The sequence below is a fragment of the Amphiura filiformis genome, chromosome 8, assembly GCF_039555335.1.
Source record: "Amphiura filiformis chromosome 8, Afil_fr2py, whole genome shotgun sequence".
NCBI lineage: Eukaryota > Metazoa > Echinodermata > Ophiuroidea > Amphilepidida > Amphiuridae > Amphiura > Amphiura filiformis.
This window is the reverse complement of record NC_092635.1, coordinates 15,627,859-15,646,815: the sequence shown is the minus strand read 5'-3', so window position 1 is coordinate 15,646,815 and position 18,957 is coordinate 15,627,859. Positions and strand designations below refer to the sequence as shown.

Genomic DNA, 18,957 nt, shown 5'->3' with positions numbered 1-18,957 from the left:
TCTGCTAGATCAGGATTTAGTTAAAAATTTAATTATTGGGTGACTTCACTTGGGTAGCAAATATGAATGAAAGAATTTATCTTGGGATCGAATGTTTTAATTGTTTAATAAATTGTGAATCTTGTTTAATAAATTGTGAATCTTGTTTCAAATTTGAATTATATACATTTTAAATGTATTGTTTTAATTTAAAATGAATATTCTTTGATGTTTAAATTATACAAATTAGGAAAGAGGATCACAGTGAGCATCAGGAACAAAAAAAATAAATAAAACCAGTGTCAAAAGTCAATCATCAGTGAAGGTTTCTGATGTTGGTGGAATTGTTTTAAGGGGTTGGTCATTTGATCCAAGATGCCAGATGTGGGATAATATTAATAAGCGAAGGAAAAAAACCTCTTTGTTTTTCTCTCTAATTTGTGTTTAAATGACAGGTCTTAATTATCTAAATGTGTCCATCATCAATTGAATTTGCATGTCATATGTGGTAATAAGCATGAGATCCACAGCAACCTGTTATCAATTACCATTACAATTGTTTTCATTTCCTGCCAAAGATAGCTTGAAACAGACACAATTAATCTCTGTTAAATATTTCATTGAAATCATTACATGGGATTGATTTGTATTCAAACGTATAACCCACAAACCCTGACATGATGCATCCTATACATGCATCAATGGTGGACCACTATTATAGCCAGCTGTGATGCCTGCTTTTTGGATTTTTTGTTGTTGAAATGATGGACAAATATTTCAGCAAACCACTTCACTTATACTCCCATTTTGATAAGTGTTTGTTCAAGTCTTAACTTCATTGAAGACTGGAGAGAAAGCACATAATGCTGCTTTGATCCAATATGGCAGATTACACATGCTTATTGCCTGTTTGGAGTCTGCACTCTCTAATCTATCTAACCTTTTTGGAATGGAATGAATCCCATCTTCCAGATTCACACAGTCAGAATACCATGTAACTATTTTGTCTCATTAATAAGTTCCTAGCTGAATTTTGAAGAAAAAAAAACCCTTATCACTTATCATTTCTCTTGGGACTGCAATCAATTATGTCAAGTGACTGGGCATTTGTTGCTTGATAATTAATTGCTAAAAATGTTATGAGCTATAAAACTTGAGGTTCGTGCACTTTGTGGCAACAAACACCTCAACAATTAAACTAACAGTTACGCAAAAGATACAGTTTAGGTCAAAACAGGTAATATGTTTAGGCACTTCAATAGTGTATCTTTGAAAGTGATGTTGCAATTGCAATAGAAGTGATTGATGCAGATGTGCATAACTCATTTTGTTCAGGACTTAATTTGTATTGATTAGCATTACATAGCCTCGGCATCATTAGAGATGCATTGTTTGATTCTAAATTCCATTTTTATTGGTATATTTACTCCAAAAGAAAGATGGTGAACAAAGTGGGGACAATTTTTAGTTGGACTAGCATTGGCACTTTCCACTCACAGAATTGCCACAAGAGTTGACCCCACAATAGACTATCACAAAGATTGTGCAACACATTTGACTCGCATCAGGTGTGATTTTGTCATTATACATGTATCCCATGCAAGCGTATCACTGTTGACACCAAAGGGCTGCATTGGCTTGGATTTTCACTGCAACTGTCCATCAGGAGGACACTACATTCTGTAGATAGAGGTGGTGATGCTGGAAGAAAACAGTAATAGTCAGTAAGACTAACCCAACATAGATTTGGTCCCAAAAATATCATCACAGTCTGCCATACAACAGTTGCCACTGGCGGCCTACAAAAATGTTCAAATGATGTCCAAGAGGAATGTTTTTTTCTTCTTAGTAATCATGGTAATAGTCAAGATATACACACATACGTCATCAGCTATCTTCAGAAGATAGCAATTATAATATTCTTTAAAACTGTGCAAGTGGAGTAATTCCAAGATCTAACCTTGTTAGTCATGAAATGTCCTTCATTCCATCTACAGCTCGCGCATGAAATGCACTTCGCCTCACATCCTAGGAACTGTGAAACGGGCCAGATTCAAAAAGGAGGTAAACCGCTCTCTGGGCACCAACTGGTCAGCTTTACCATATAATGATAACAATGCCTTTACATACATGAAAAAATAAAACTGGGGATGATGAATTTCTCCTTTTATCTCCTCGGCTTCTCTTTCGGAAACAGGAAAGAGATAATATTCATCAGTCGGGGATTAATATATAGCACATTAATGTTTTGAATATACATTATTCTGTATTCAGAACTTGTGCATCATTTGAAAATAAGATTTGCATAAATTCAACCTAAATAAATAATTGATTTGCATGCAGCGCTTCATGAGATGATCATCATTGCTATATTGTTCCTCTCATAATGAAGCAAAATCATGCTAAAGCTGTTTTCCTAATGATGTGGTAATCAAAGTGCATTGTTTGTCTCCATCCAGCCTACTATTCCACACATGACCTGTTAAAATGGGTGCTGTAGGTGCCTGGCTAATGTTACATCAGGGAGAATGAGGCTGCTCAGGGATGCGGTTGTCATGGCACCCAACCATCCATGAGCAGTCTTCAGCGTATCTTGCCCTGATATATGACTCCTGTTATTTCCACACTTATAATATGGGCAAGTCAAAGTCCTTCTCACACCCTTTTTTTTTTTTCTAGATTAGCATATTGCAGCACAGTATTAAAGTTCTGAGTGATTGTTTGTGTTCCTATGTATGTTTTAAGTGTCAATTCTTGAAACCGTCTTTAAATTAATACTTCTATATTAGATTTAGAAAAGTCCAAACTTTTGATTTGATTTGTACCAGGCTAATGAATTGATAAAGATTGTAAGAGTGAAATTCACCAAATTATTAAATTACGATATCGGTTTAACACCCACTCACTCTACAAATCTATGTAATTTGTTTGTAACTTAGACTTGTACAGATGAGAAAGCAGAAGATAGTAAAACCCAGCTCCATCTGAAAATAAAAACATCTTCATAAAATACTAAATATTTAGTTGATGCATTATATGAAATAAATAACTCAGTCAGAACTTGATTTAATTTGACAAGTGTGCAGTACTAAGTCGAAGTGGAATATTTGCTTGATTCATTACACGTAGCCCTTTTTCCCATTTTCAAGCATTTTAGATTTGCTTCATTTGTATCGGCAGCTTTATACACAGGGAAAACAAACATGTTTTTTTTTTTTTTGAATTATTTCTAAAACATGTTTTAGAGTAAGTGTTTTGCATATGAAGGGGGTGATTAACTTTCACTTGAGAATGTGCATTTGCAAGTCAAAATTTATTATTAGACCATGTGGGTGGATCGGAAGAGCTTGAGGTGATGGTAGCAGTGGCTGATGTTGAGTAGCGATGTGGTGGAAAAAGAAGTGATCAATGGGGATGCTAGAAGTAGGGGATTTTTTGACAGTGGGTATCATGTTTTGTGAGTTTTGTGATGAAGTGTAGGCAATATTGGGTGTGATGACTGTTAGAATGTAGGCATATTAGCTAAAAGATTGACAATCTTGATTATCAAAGTTTACTTGACAAGTTTTGTGTATAAAATCTGGATAACAAATTTACTTACCGGTACACTTTGAATACTGTGAAGTAAAATAAAAAACAAACAAACAAATACTAGTATTTAGAAAAAAAAGGGCTGTGACAGATTGTCCAGCTATGAGTTTTGTCATTGGTTTGTGGCACATGCTGTCAAAATTTGAATAAAAGAATTTGGCTGATTTTTTGAACTTCCTTTTTTGGACTGCCATCCTTGCCATTTGAAATAATACTGTAAATGTGGAATCCATGCCTTTGTTTTTGTGTCATACATGCAATACGATAGGCTGGGTTTTAAAAGCAAGCAGAAACCTAAAGTTATAATTGATAATATGTAGATAGATGCCCAATTACATCTGACTTTACCAACGTGGAACTATCTTTTTGTTTTTAGCATGTTGTTTGATCAATGTAGGCACAAAATGTAAGTGATGATGAATTCTCTAAAAAAACATTCAAAGTTAATATTTTTCTTCCAAGATCAAAAAAATCAAAAAGTTTTGTTTAATGTGTCTGGCTTCTTTGTTATGATTTGGGACAAATCAGGCGATTGGGTTATAGTTCTTGGAACTTCCTTTTTTAGTTCAAAGCATGACTGGTGCCTTAATTTCTAGATGATAAGTTAGTGAAATATATCTGTACTTAATATCATTCTGTATAATAGTACATGTGCCTAAAATGTTTTGGTTGTACATACATTGTAGATAGTGGCTTACATCAGAGGTTGCTTACTGGCTATGTATGCGTATGTAAGAAACTAAGTGGGCGTAGTAATCATGGCTAACTTGCTTAATTCCCAAATAAAATTTAAACCAGTAGCAAAACAGCGAAACGATGGTCTTTAGATAAATGTCAACAAAACAAAAAATGGACCGACAGACAGATGGAGGCCATAGTTATGTATTTGAAGGGCGTATTACACTAAATCACTGCCGAAAGGTGCAATGGTGATGAGTTCGATTTAAACGTATATGGCTACTGGAGACAACGTGGTGTCCTTAGGGACCATGTTCTTCGTGAGGTTGACATGTTCTGATTTAAATGAAAGATGCTAGCCTATTAATTACTAAAATAGATATGAAATTATACAAATCGATTTCACAAGAAAAGTAGGCCCTGTCCGAATTACTGCTAACGGAACAAGTTTTAATGCTAGTTTTGGTGTTGAAATAGCGGCGTCGCTTTTCAACATATTATAATAAAAAACTGATTCTATAAAGTTCCCCAAAATTAAAGCTGAAATAAAATTTCAGTCCGTAATTAATACAGGGATGACGTAAAAAAGTGAAAAATATTGTCACGCCTGGTAGAAAACGCCGTTTGAAAAAGTTGATTTTTATGTGCTTTTCAATGGAGAAGTTATTTGGTGGTTTACGCCCTGAAGTACAGATTCTGCTCTGCTCTGACTCCACAATGAGGGGGAAGGTTCCAGTGTTCCTGCTAACAGCATGGCTTTGTCCAGCATTGAACTGGGGGAGGATAGAGTTTCACCTTTAGAAAGACAGTTGAAGTATACCAATATAGTTTTCCTTGATTTTTAAGATCATATGGTTTACATGTATGAATTACTTAAAACAAATACTGCAAGAAGATTTAAGACCTTACCAGTATGCTCTCTCACAATCCAATTGAGATTGATGATAATAGGCGGGTGGAAAATTTTACAAAGGAGCGTCATTTCAGTTGGACCATCAGCTGCATGTGAGCCCTGCAATCATAGACTCAATTTTGGTAAAGAGTAATGTCCTGCATCATTTTTACTATTGCAGTATGATGCTTTTAAAATACAAACACTTACAAATACCATGTGTTCAGAGAAAGGTGTTAAAACTGATATTAATATTTTTATCTGATTCAGATATGAATGTTTTACCTCTGGGTATTTCAAAATGCAAATATTATGCATTTGACAGCTACGAGAACAGGATCTGTGTACACGGCCAAGTACATACTGCATGCTTTTTAGAAATGCCAGACTTTCACTTACATTTCATGATCAAAAACAGGCAAAAATCAGTCATTTGGTCCTCAATCTAGACTAATTTTGAATTAAAATTCAACAAATATGGATCGTTTTCTTATGATAATATTTATTCATAACTCGCATACGCCTAATGTTTATTCTGCCATATGTTATGCATACCTTTGCCACTCAATAAAATGCTGTATGAAGACATTTGCATGTTTTGCTCTGATTGCCATAATGCTTAAAAAAAAAGAAGATTATTCCCCGTTCAAAGGTGGAGCTATTTCAACCTCATACAGTATGAGTATGTGCTTATGACAATACTTTTTATCTTGCACTCGCCATTTTCGAGGTAATCCACCATTTACCCAGCTTGTTTCTACTGAGACCAGAAAGCTGTGCCTCGCATGACACATTATTTTTCTACTGTGCGCATCACACGATGGCGATTACGGATGGCGTGTACAGCACTCGGCATGACCCGGCAACCGATTATCCACTACCGTTTCTACTGGGCTTTGTTACTCGCCAATGCATGGCATGATACCGCAGCCAACCCTCAGTAGAAACATGGTGATAAATTTCATGTTACATTTACTTGGCCTGTCTGTCTAGTAGCTCATCAGTGATTTTGTTTATTGCAATTTATGTGTAATGAAACCCATATGAAGTCCTCATCATTCATTGCTGATCAACGACTAGCTCTATTGATATTGAATTAAAGAGGGTGTGCTCATGGAATGGGGAAAAACAGTACTGATTTTTCACCAATCAATTCACCAAATGCTAAAATTGGTTCATCAAGAAACACCTACTGCACATCTATTTTTTTTTATGATGCTGTGTAATCTTGTAGTGTTTTGTGCTTTTTAACCTTAATTTCTCCCCCCCCCCTAAATTTGTTTTGGGTTACAACTCCTGTGCAATAATAGTTCCATGGAACATGTTAGAAGTGCTTCATTATGGCTCAATTAAATCTTCATTTATTTCAAGAGAAATGTTTGCATTGAATGAATACAAATTCTCAATTTGGGTAATTTTATAAAAAAATGTCAAACTTATTGGCTGGCTTTTAATTTCCCCTTTAAAATAATATCCTCAATTTGATTGTTTTTTAATGCAATATTTATGTATTTTGTAGGTTAATTGACCAGACCAAAATGCAAAGGAATGCTTAATTTACATGATTTAGTTTTCTATTTAGGTTCCATAATCACCTATTTGGAATGATTGAATGTCTTGCATTGGAACTGTAACATTGGTAAATGGAATAGACAGTCCGGTCTAGCATTGTGATCTTGCAACATGTGCTTGGAACAAATAGGTCAGGTTACCTGAAATATAGAAAAAAAAGGAAAAAGTGTGTGGGTGTGTCTTTGCACGTTTGTTGTGTGTGTGTTAGGGCTTGAATTTGGCACTCGCCCACTGGTAATTGAGATTTGTGAATTGATTGGGCAAGTTATAACATGACTGTAACTTGCCAAGGTGTCTAGTTGTAACTTAGAATCGGTGAAGTAGAATCCCATCCTAAGGACTCACTTATAACAAAATGTAATGATTTATAATCAAACATTACTTGATATAATTTTGCAGTTGAGCTAAACATTTATCATTGCCAGTCAACTGGTTCAGGCAATCTGTGTTCAGAACCACAATCAAAATGATCACAACACAAAGTGGGTTGCTAACAGGTGTGCAAACCAATTGTGAACCAGTTAGGTACATGATGTATAATTCATTACAGTGGTGAATTTGGAATGCTGGTGGGCAAGTTGTTAACCACAACAACTGGCCCAATCAAAGCCAACAGGCAAGTTGATCAAGGCAGGGGTGAACTGGTGTGTGTGTATGGGTGTGCTATGTGGGGGTATGTGCATTGCAATTGCATGCAAACTGTGGATGTGTGTATATTATGCACATACCAACTGTGGAACCTTATTGCAAACTTGAAGCTCCACAGTGTCTATGAGCCATTTAACACCCCCATTAGGGCCTATATGATAGGAATACCTCAACTGTCGGTCAGTCGGGTATGAATGAGCTCCACATTTAGAATGCTTATGTGTGAAACGGCTGTGGTTGAAAAACTCCACACTTGATAGCATCTGCAAGAGTGTTGGGGGTGGGGAGGGGGAAGGGTGTGTTCATGTATGTGGGGGCGTGCTTGTAAACGTGGCAAATGAGGACACACACATGAGAATCTATGAGTAACAGTAGACACACCTATAATCAAAGGTCATCGAGAAGAGGGGATGTCCACAATTCCTAGACGGTGCTTATACTAGATAAAACAACATAAAAATGCATTTGTACTTTAATTTGTATCCATTGACCACAGCGAATTTTGGTAGGGGTGCTTATTAATGAAGGGTGCTAATTATGTACCGTCAGAAATGCCCGTTGAGCTGTTCTGCTAAAAATTCTGCAAACTTGTAAAAAAATATTTCATTGAGCTGTCATCTGCAAAGTGAAGATGCAGTGATGCATCACTGGCTCTCATATTCTCATGCATCACAGATGAGCAAATTGTCACTCCAATATGCTGGCAACTGTAATAGTATCACCTCTGTAGCCATGGTTCTGTAACCTCTATCCTATAATGTAATCTTGAAAATGACCTGAGGATGAGTTATAATTAACCCAATCACTAAGTTATGGCATGTACAAAGCTTAGAACTATGACATTGACAGGCTGAGTTAAAAGAGATCCTAGTGACTTGGGACATGCTGGAAATCGGGACGACAGAGGGACGAGCTAATTAAGCACGTTGAATAGCCAAGAGGCTATTTAATCGGTTTTATTACAGCAAGTCCAGATCTTGTTAGTTGGATCGGATGTGCTAAAATTGGAATCAATTTGACCTCTTGTACCCGTAGCAAGAATTATCATTTCATATGTGGTGTAGGTACTTTTGGGTTCTACAACCAGGAAGTCAATCTTCAGTATGTAACAGATTTTGTGGTTGATGAGCATTATCTGATTGATAAAATAAATCTGTGTAGGTGTATCATGAATTGATATATAGTTCACCTCTACCTATATTGTTAGTTTTCATATAGGAACTGGATGACTTGCACTTTGGTACCTGTAAACCACACCTGTGGTTGAAGACAGTTCAGATTTGAAGCAGTACCTTATATTTGGATGATGCTATTTCAAAGCATTGGTTTATCTCTAATCCTAAATCTGTAGATTCCCACAAACTATCCCATTAGTGCCTACAACAGGGGACAGGGAACATTTTCATTCCCATTGTAGGTGACTGTAATTTGTCAAAAAGGTGGTTTGCAGAATTTGAACTCGCTTATTATAAAGAAAACAAGCCATATAGATTCCCACACACACCTACCATCATACTCAGGAAATCACAGACCTTGTGTATTGCTATTAAGGGTAGACGAGGTATTGTTGGTCGAAGCAGCCAAAAATTCAATTTTCAATATCTAAATCAATATATTATTGAAAAACAACACTTTGATATTTTGCAAAAGGTCATTCTACAAATCATATACTTTGTGAAAAACTTGCTTGATTTATTGTTGTTAATGATATACGTCAGCCCTCTTTACAACATAACTCAAGAACCACAGGACCTACAAAATTATATCTATGATATTTGAATTCTTCTACACACTCGCTATGAAATGATCAATGCAATTTTTGCCAAAGCTCACTACCATTCACATTAGTGGCATGCAATTGTGACCTACTGCAGACCTCCGTGAACTGAGGACGGTGCTCATCTGCAGGTAGATCCATGGTTTAAATATGAAGTCTTGCATGTCTTCATTTAGCAAGCAAACACTAATGCACATCCACACCCACATATCCACCCCTCACACAAACCCCACACAACCCATCAAAAATGAAGTAAAGTTTAGTAGTAAACAGTGATAACAATAAAGATATGGATACTGTCCAGCTTAGTCTAATTTCTAAATTTAATTTTTTTAATTCAACATTCTAAAAATAACTTTGTTTTTCAGTATAATGGGAGCAAGTGTATTGATAGCAAGCTGAAGATATATATTACATGTTGTGTGTAGTGCACACTGGCGCTGATAAGAGCCCATATACCTGCTCTGACACAGAAAGATAACACTTGTAAATGCTTCAGTTTTATCATCACCAAGTATGCAGCTTCTGATAAAACCCACCATTTTATTAAACCAACACCTAGGAGATACAAAGAGGTCATCTTAAGTATTGAGGAAAAGCCAAAATAAGACAACTGCATATTCATTTTTACACAGTCACAAATATTCACTAGTTTTTTTCTCAAGATATAATGTCAACTTAGATGTGATTTACATAGCTTTCTTTTCAAATATTTTTTTGTTGCATTTTTGCTATAAATTTAAAGTGATTTTGCTAGTATGAAAAAAGGTTAATTTATTTACTATATATGTTTTACGAGAGCAACATGGCCCAGCATTTAGGTCAAAGACAAAGATCTTACAACCAGTTCCGATTTGGGTAATGCCTGTCTGTTTGTACACCCTATACCCTGGGCATCTTGGAAGAACAGTTTCTGATATTGAATGATGTTAAATTGAGAGGTTATACACATGCATAACTTAAGTTTGAGGTATCTGTTTATAAAATGAGAGATTTGAAATGTCATCATTTTGCTGAAAGACTTCTCTTTTTATAGTGGCAAAGAACCAACATGTTACAAACAGCAATTTTAATCTGCACTCAAAATATGCACAAATAGACAAAATTTAAAGGCTCGCAAACTATCTTTTCCTTTTTTGAGTAGTAAAGCTATTACTGTAAATGGTTGTCATAAGCTAACAACCTAGTCCATCTAGCTTGACACAGCTGTTTTTACCCCTGCAGGTTATTTCTTGTATTGTCCTTACAATTTTGCATTTTCCAAATAAAACCCACCTTTAATACCTGAGGGTTTGAGTGACCTGAAAATGACAAAAGATTCACCTGCAAAGGAAGTCCAAAGATTTTTTTATTTGATAAAAAAGAAAATGATGATAAATCACATTTTTGCCATTTGAAATATAAAAAAAACCGTTAAGAAATAAACAAGACATAAACTACATTGATTGATGTTGGATAAGTCATGTCTGATTGAGATTGTTGTATGATTTTGTATGTGGGAAACATGGATGTGTTTGTGTTGATGTAAACCGAGGAAGAAGGAAATTTCTCTTATGATAGGAAAATGATGATAAGTGACGGCATGCCTGTCACCTTGTGGCAACTCAAGAACCTTCCGTAGTGTACTGAAAATCAATTGATCAATAAATATTACATGATAATTATCATATAATGGGGAGGAGGAGATTGATTTTGTTTTTCAGTGCTTAGGCCAAAAAAAAAAAAGTTTGTCTCAAAGCTTGCGCGCGCATTTGTAAAATCTTGCGATTTGACAAAAAAGAAATGCAGAATTTTTTTTTATTAAAAAAAAAAGATTTTTTAGTTTTTTCCAGAAAAATTCAGCGAAAATCAGACTTTTTTTCTCAAAATACCATAAAAAAAAATCACATTTCGCATTTGTTTTCAAACCACTCGTGAGCTTTTAGACAAACCTTTTTTAAAATGTTTTGGCCTAATTAAGAATTTTTATTCTTTAAAAGAATTTGTTATAGTGCCAGTTCTAATTACTATACATTGTGAGAATAAAAGAGATATCAAACAAAAATCTAAATTAAAAGGAGGAATTTAGTCTTGTGGTATGTAAAAATGTAATTTCTCTTTCTGAACATTCATCATTCCAGAAATTATCATTCTAGAATGTTCCTTAAATTCAGAGGGGTCGTAATTCTGTAATAATGAAACTGCTTTTATACTGAATTTTCAGTTTTGAACCTAAGAGGAAAGGAAATTCCTGTTTTTAGAATATGTCCTTCTGAATCAAGAAAAGGTGAAAGGTATCAGAAGTAATTTTTTAAAAACTGGTCAACAGCATTTACTTTTTAAACTTCATATTACAGAGAATCTATTTTCTGTCATTAGTGGTGTTTTGCTGTTGGTGATGATTCTTCAGTGTTTCTAGATGTTGTCATTGTCTTTTTTGTCTTTTGTGATGGTGTTTCTAGTATCATTTATTCTGGAATGTTTTTTGCCCTGTCCCTATTTAGGGTGGGCTGGTCTCTTGTTACATTCTCTACTGAAACACCATCACAACATTTAGAAACACTAGAGAATCACCAGTCAGTCTACCAACAGCATTACACCGCTGATGATGGAGAATGGTTTCTCTGAAATATTTGGTTAAAAAGAATGATTGTTGTTGACCAGTTTTATAAACTACATTTGATGTCTATTCCCAACATGTTTAAATTTCTTCATTTATGTTAAAAGGTAATTTACCATTGCTTTATTATCATAGACTAAAGTACATGTATCTGCATGTATCATTCTTGTTGAAGATGTTTAGGTCTTTGAGACCAAACCAAATAGATTAAGAAACTAACAAGCTAATTTGCAAGTAAAACAAGTACGGCATTAAATATTAGATGCATCGATGCTAATGCTGGTCCTAAGTTGTATGTCAGATGCTCAACTCCTCTTCTTTTAGTTCAGGATTGCTTTGTTTTGTTTGTTGAAAAAGATACAAAACACATGGTTGATGGTAGTATATGACTGTCCGTCCCAAGTGGCACGATGAGCGTTATTATCCCGCTAATCCAAGTATGATACCAACCCAAGCTCACAAGGGTGGTGTAAGTATGATAATGAAACACAAACACAATATGGTGTGATAGTCGTCTCTCTACAGAGTGGTGAGATTGATGAGAAAGCCCATGGATCACAGCATACGCAATTATTCATCTCTTCATCTGCAGTAATTATTAGTGGTTTTTAGGTGACAAATGCTTGTTCAATATATAGAAATATATTATAGCCAAGTAGCATGAAGATAATAAGAAATGTTGTACTTATTATAGGTTAACATGTTAAAGGTTGTTCAAGCTTGAAGCATTTGAATTGTCAAGGAAGAGTGCAACGCTGCACTGTTTGGGATGTGCATATTGTGTGTGTTTAATTTTGCATATTTATTCTCTATATTAATTATGCATAAAAAAACTGTTTCTTTGCTGTAAAGAAACCCCAAAAAACAAACAAACCAAGTGTCCCTGACAATCGACCTTGTGATCAGAAGTATCATACAAATGTACATCTGACAGTAACATATAGCTGAAAATAACCTTTTCAGATGGTATTTCTGCTCTAATCACGACAAATTGACAACATATCAACACCCAGGCTTTTGTTTGAATGGAGAGGTGCAGACCCCTCCCCAGATCTGCTTCCCTAGCTTTTGCTTGCTTTAGAATGTCTGGCTATACCACTTGTAGGAAGATGAGACTAGTGATCTCAGAATAAAAACATCAATTCTCAATGCGTAAAGAACTATAAAACCTTTACTGTTTCTATTTGAATAATCTGACCTGCCTACTAACGTGCTAAATATAGTAGTGCAATTGATCCCCACTCCGTCATACTGTGTCCGGGTCTGAATGCAATCTTGCCATGATAATGAGATACATGTATCGTTAGAGCCAATCTTTTGCTTCATGGAGGTAAAAATCACTTCCCTTGATACGTAAATCAGTAGCCTTGTTGTTGCTATGCAAGTGAGCCACAATCATCCACAAATTAATCTATAAATGGGACCATTTTAGTAGCTAAGTGCGTCATCTTCTTCGTGTCACTGTTTGCATTTGTATCATCAGATTTCATGGAAACAATAACGGATATGATTTGACTATTTATGGTGATAGTGTTATTCAACAAGTGTTTCTCTTCTTATTGTTTATCATCATTCATATGACACATTACATCAAATTTACATCAACCTGTCTTGTAATGTGCATGAATAAGTAAGATTTTATGAACAAAAAAGAGGGGAAAAATTGGATCCGGAAATTCTAAAATAAGTAATTTGACAAAAGAGAAAATATATTTCTAAGTGAACAAAATTTGTTATATGAAAATTGTCAAAATTTCCTGGCATTAATAATTTACTGATTGGTCCCTCAAGACATCAGAAAACAGTTTTAATTGTCTTCAAGTAACTAAGTTGTGTTTGTGGATAAAATTAAAGAAAAATATTCTTAGTTCATATTTTTGTTTTGTTGTTGTTGTTGCTGTTGTTGTTGTTGTTGTTGTTGTTGTTGTTGTTGTTGTTGTATATATGATCAAATATAAGGAACAATTATCTCTATTTGATAAGACTTGTATGACAGCTTACAAAGTACCTAGTAGGTTCTTGGGAAATCCGAGACAATTAAATCATTTTCATTCATTTCCGTTGGACGGAATTGTGGGTGTATGTACATGGAATCATTTCCTTCCTGATCTTCCTGATTATGAGCCCTCAACTTAACTGTTTAGTCTAGATCCTTGATCCAAATCCTAGCATGTCTACAGGCTAAAACCTGACGTCTAGAAGGATGTGAACACAAATGATAACACTTAGCATATTTGAAGACAATTTTTTTTTAAGTCAACCAAGAATGATCCTAGCATTTACTAGTTCTAGGTACACTGGTCCAGGGACATTCCAAATCATAATTTTTTTTTAGTATAGCCCCACTCCAATTAAAAAAATTTTGCACCTAAAAAAGTTGTATAATCAAGTCAGTACTGCAGGTACCAACTCCACATAGTGGATGCATCATTTCAGGATTGTCATTTGCCAATATCTTGCCTAAGAAACCAAAACTGTGTTATCGACGGAAGTGTGCAATCTGTGCATGCTTAGTGCCAGCTTTGAGCATCTACAGTAGCCTTAAAATGGGCACTGGTATTGATGATATAGTTTTAGTTTCTTTTGCTAAGGATTCCTGTAAATGTCCAAAATAATCAAGATTGCAGCTGCTATGAAGTTAAATTTGAGCTAGATTTTCCTTATGATATCTACAATGTTAAGTCTCAGAAAAATTAATTAGTGGTCATTGTGGAAAGTTGATATTAAACTGTGGTGTGATAGCCTTGTGTGCTTCGGATTGGGATCAGTGGAACTAAGTTCGGTGACAACATGTGAGAATGCACCAACACAGTAACTATAAATAAATCAGTTGTTGGAAAAAAATCCATATCAGTTTTAGACTTAGATAAAGCATTCAATTTTTAAATGTTTTGTCAGGTTTATCTGTCTCCACTTGGAGTTAGACTAAGTTGTCTTTTTATGGCACTTTTTGTTGTTTGTTTCGCTTTTCTGTCTTACAATAGCCTGTAAAACTAAAAACACATCAAAATTGGACATGCTGTACCTTGGATATGATATATAATTTGTATATTCTAAGTTAGTAAAGTCAAACAAAATATAAGCAAAATGAAACATTTCATTTCATAGTGGCTGTATTGAATTGTATTTTTTGTCACAAACAATCTAGTTATCTTTGTGTATTTGTTTGATAATAAACCAGGAAGTACATTACACTGTGGGGAATGAAGTGACAAGGTGATTGAGTTAGGAAAATAAAATTTTGTTGGCATGCAGTTACAAAATTAAATTCTATACAATTTCTATTTTTTTATTATTATGTTATCTTATCTCTATATTATAAAATGTGAAATTCAGGAAGCTGATTATTACAGAAAAATGCAAAATAGTTCAGCAGTGCTGTAATTTTTATTTAAAAAGAAAAACAAAATATGTAAAAAGAAAATGGATTTCCAATGTTATCAATTGAATTTATTTTGGTTGACAGTAGCAATAGCACTTATTCCTGTGGCATATTTATATATTCAGTGACATTGAACAATTGGTTTTGGTTGACAGTTTCTGTCAAAATAATTCTCACTTCCTGTGGAAAGGATAAAGTATATGTGGATAATATTAAATTGTGTATTTGGAGAATATGAAGTTCAGTACCATGAAGTTTGCAGCTTGCTTGCAACCAATTCTACTATCTTCACAATAACAATTGTACCATATCCATCTGTAAGGAGCCTTCCTACTCATGGGTAGGCTATAATAGTGGTTTGGTTAGAGGGCTATTTCATTATAAATGACACGTTCACAAAAATGGCTTTTATCATATCTGGTTGATATAATTAGGGTGATAATGCAGTGTTATTAACTTAATTCTAAGTATGCCACAAACTACAAGCTACATGAGCATTTTTACAGAATTCTGTCTATTTTTGTATAAAAAATTGCCAAAAGGTACATTTTAACCCAATTTTGGAGTCCCATTTCATTTTGCCCATGTATTCTGAATAAATTCTTTGAAAAATTAGGTACATTCTATGGCAATGTGCTTGTTGCAATGAAAATATGATATGTGTGGAACATCATGCAAGTTGAATGGTGAAAATTGGTGCAAAAATGTTAAAATTCCGTAGATTCTTGCAAAATTGGCATTTTGCGTTAAATAAAAAATGAGTGTCCTCTCCAATTCATGCCTCCATTTTTGTTAACATTAAAGAGGAAATATAAACCCTTACCCTACCTGTATAATCTGTGTTATATTACCAATTGATGGGACAGGGCACTGATTGAGGAATTCATTTATTTTACATACAGTAGACCACTTGTTCTTGATACCACAGTTCCGCGTTAAAAATTTGTCCTCTCCAGAACTGAAGTTGATTACTAATTGTTGAAATAAGAAGGATTATATCATAGAATGTGAAATTTGTAGAGGAAGAGTGGTCTTCCTTCTACCAAGGTGGCACATGATTTGGTATTTGTTGCATTTTTGCAAGCCTGTATCCACGATTCTGTTTGCAATTTAACAAATGTCCTCTCCAGCACAATTATGTCATTTCCATGAATTGGTAAACAAACTAAAAAATAAAAATTTCAAAGAGCCAAACCCACAAGAAATTTTTGCATTTTATTGCAAATTATGCTTACAAACCACTTTAGTGTTCAAATTATTGTCCAGTTGTTGAGAACACATATGATATTATTCTGCATTGAACTTCGGTTAGCTAAAAATTGCAATATTCCTAATTTAACCAGAATATTAACCCTGTTTGTAGTGGATTTTAAATGCTGGGGATCTTTTATGCAATAATATTGATGCAATAATATTGATGCAGCTATTTCTAAAGTTAAAGTATGCTTTATTATGTGTTAAAAAATGTGTCCTATCCAGAACAAATGACACAGGAGGGGTCTTTTATTTTAGGTTTTCCATGACTAGTACAACAGATTGACGCAGAGTCACTTATGCATCAGTGTAGCTATTGGGCAGGACAAAATGACTATTTCATGAATTTTTCATGTGAAGATAAAGTTTATCCTTAAAATATGTAGTAATTTTGCACCATTTATCTGGATTAGTATCAATTTACTAATTGTTTTATATTGAAACTGGCATATTTAAGACACTGAAGTGTAAAGGAACATACAACAATTATTACAGACTAAATATGAATAAGTATGAACCCAATGTTGGTTACATATACTCTTTCAAAGTTGTGTATTAAATTGTTTAAAAAATGTCCCTCCAGACGGCAGCTATGTTTTACACAGCAAAAATTCAATTTAATTTTTTAATGGTTCCTGAGGGTTTGACGCTCTAATATTTTGAGAATTATTGACACACCATCTGAACTTTGAAATGATAATGAATTTGCATGAAATAAATGAGTTTGAATTTTGACCCCTTTTGGGACTCAATGTTGTCATTTATAATGAAATAGCCCTAGAGCAGAATTTGGCATACCTGTTTGATCAACTTAACGAAACAATGAGATCTAGTACAAAATGCAAGTATTTTCATCAAAAATGTCATCAATCTTTCAGCATCAGTTTGCATATATATATGTGTACACCTGGCTGGTGGTTGGATGGCCAGTAGTATGCATACATGTATAATGGCTAGCAAGCTATGTAGATGTGAGAGCATCCCATATAATCTGTCCTCATACACCAGTATAATGCCTGTATAGAGTGTGCTTATGCCTTTTAACTCCTTTTTCCCTAGGGAAATCAAACATGCCCGTCTGTCAAGTGTGGAGCATATTGCAAATGTTCCTCCATCGCTCGTGCTCGCTCCTCTTATTAGATGAAGGAACTCTGCTAACGCCATTACGATGAGCTTTAGTTTACAGCAAGCTACCTGGTTCCTTGTGTTCTCCATGATTCAATGCAGCAAGGTGGATGGATGAATGAAAGGCACAATACAGTGGCTTTGTCCAATTGAACGATAATTAAATGGTTGGCTTATGCTTGAGCAGACTCAAATTCATCGGAGTAATTTAGTGTAAAATTTCTCTGTAATAAGACAAACCAGGGCTTAATTCTTACATCAGGACTTAGCTTTTATCTAGCGCTTATGTATAAAAATGAATTGGTGCAGAATAAATATTTTGATACATCGGTATGGGATGAAATTTTCCTAGGATTTTTGATTTAGTGCAGCTTTATTTCTGAAGATTAAAAAAATTTAAATTCTTTAAAAAATTTCTAGGAAATAATCATTTCATTTTAGATGGACATTTGACTTGAACTTGAACTTCATTGATGCAAATAATAATATCTATTTGTATTATTTCATTATCATCAATTACATTAATTTTGTTTTGGCTCAAAACTGTATGTAGATATCAGCTGCACTGACAAATATATACCTGATTGGGTAATGAGTATAGAAGATCCATTTTGTCCTCATTAATTTTGTAAGTGCATTATCATCAACTAAATGCCAACAGGCTATACCATTAATACCTGTTACATGATCCTTCGCTAGCATCTTTGCATTATAAATTTTGTCATCAGAGCATCAGTCTGTGATACGCAGTCGTCTTTTATATTGTCGCACATGTCGCAGACAGACAAGTAAGCATTGAAGTATTCCGTCGTAGCTAGCATGAGTGGGAACGGACAGTAGACTCATGTCAACATTTACCTTGTAATAATGCTGTTTGCTGGGTATACAATAGATATAGCATTAGTGCACTGTGGCAGATTCATAATTCATCTGCACCAGACTAACCATAAAAATTTTATATAAATTTTATCTTATATTCTATGTTCAGATTTCTTCTAAGACATTTTAGAGGTATTTTACATCTAATATGATGGGTAATATATGCATTAATATCAAGTTATTTTTCCTAATTTGTTTTGGAGTGCTTGTTTATCAACATCACATCAAATGATGCAAAATTCACAAAAATAAAATGAAGTGAAAATATTTTGAGTTGGTAAGTAGCTCGCTTAACATAATAATGAATGTGACTTGATGGCTTTATGCCTGGTTAAGTTCCTGGATACATTAAACTAAAGAGGTCCTCAATCAGTGCGCTGTTACTAATTACAAAATGGGTGGAAATGAGGAGTAGAGATGAGCAAACTCAAGCATGCCAAGCAAACGGGTTTGTGATTAAAAATATGTCATCTCACATCAAGGATTTCAGGTGTCGTCTCAGAGCGAATGGTTTGTTTGCACCATCATAAATTTGTGTGCGTGTAGATGTGTGTGAACAACACAAGCTACATAAAATGTAT

The 18,957-nt window shown here is 34.5% G+C and overlaps 1 protein-coding gene across 1 annotated transcript in view; it reads left to right on the top strand.

Moving 5' to 3' along the window:
• Positions 1 to 18,957, top strand: part of LOC140158686 (calcium/calmodulin-dependent protein kinase type II delta chain-like) — a 127,553-nt gene that overhangs the window by 6,874 nt on the left and 101,722 nt on the right. The window lies entirely within an intron of this gene.